Source organism: Phytophthora parasitica (genome assembly GCF_000247585.1).
Source record: "Phytophthora parasitica INRA-310 unplaced genomic scaffold supercont2.2, whole genome shotgun sequence".
Classification (NCBI taxonomy): Eukaryota; Oomycota; class Peronosporomycetes; order Peronosporales; family Peronosporaceae; genus Phytophthora; species Phytophthora nicotianae.
The window spans coordinates 372,193-373,771 of NW_008648988.1; positions in this window are offsets into that span (position 1 = coordinate 372,193).

Genomic DNA, 1,579 nt, shown 5'->3' on the forward strand with positions numbered 1-1,579 from the left:
CGTTTTGAGATATCTTTTATGGGCGTTGTTGTGTCGTACCGAGACGAGACATTTATCTTGGATTCTTAGGAAGTTTCGCCAATTTGGAGCTAGTTTCACTAGTGGAAACGCGATGGCAGCAATACGAGCAGCCATTATTGTTGCTAGTCCTTTCTTAACATCCTCTGTATGCTCAAGTTACCCCGGGAATTTATTAGGAGTTCCCAAGCCTATTGGATCGTCTTTTGGTATCCTATTTCTTGCTCTATAATATGAAATCTGCTGGTATCCTGTTTCTTTCACGATAGCATCTACTTCTGCGGCAATACCGGGAACAAGCATAATCAATCAAGGTTAAACAAGCATTCCATCGAGCTCAACAATGGATATTGTCCTATTTTGAGGCGTGTCCAAACTGGCCATGTCAGAAGCGTAATAGGTTTAGCCACCTCTGGTTGGTAGGTATTTGCTTGTATTCTAACGCTGCAGAGATATGCTATTAGGTTAGGGTTGTTTTGATGGAACATGGGACCAGCACGACACAAAGCCGGCCCAGAGCTTGAATCTGTGTGTCAAATATGCGGTCATGACAGCCGTAACACGGAGGAATGTAAAACCGGAGGAGAGATCCAGAACGTGACATGTATGGTGTGCGAACTGGCTGGGCATATAAACTGCCCAATCATTCCGCAGCCGAGCATTCCACGCTGTCCGCAATGCGGGGGAGACAACACATCTCCAGTGCCACACCTTCATCTTTCATAGGAAAGTTGTTGGACACCGTCCGTAGCCCGTGAGGTTCACCTTGCTGTCTCCAATTAACTAATTCTGCGAAAGTAAGTCAAGGTGATTGTCATCCAATTCTTGCAGATCTGGCAATCGTAGGTTACATGATTACGTATCGATAATAGGAGCTCGTATTCTTCCCTGTGTTATAAATACCTGGGGAAAGTATGTGGGCGGATCAACTTAGATTCACAATGCACGCAAATTGTTTCTCCTTGTGCAGCTCTGGATATTAACTTTAAAATAGTTAAAAGTTTATGGGACTACAGAGACCATATATAGTACAGAGTCGAAAAATAATTCTTATTTTGTAATTTAGAAAATGGCTGTTTTCCATTGCCAAACTTCCAGCAATGAAATTCATAACTTCCTTAGAATCCTATAACTCCCTCGTCTATTAAGTAATTAATATATCAGTATGGAGTTTCCTTGACCTGTTTAACATCATCAGTATATCACGTATTAAAAATAGATATAATCGTGAACGGGCACTTTTGATCTGGCTATATTATACTATAGAAGGCCAAGTCATTAGGTCATCAAAGGGGGCATTTTCCCCTTTTCATTAACCACGGTCCGACAGCAAATCATCTATAAATCCTTGTAGGTCAAGGGGAAAGGGCGATTCCGCCTCGTCCACACGCAAAACTTAATGACAGGGGGCAAAATTTCACCATTGACCACAAAAGGGTAAATACTCTCGATATCATGGTCGTGAAAAATTCACTACCCAAGTCATCAGTCAGACGTTTATGATTGCGTTCCTTCTTTATGCAAATATATTCGTAATTTCATGTTGTAGTAAATTAATTTT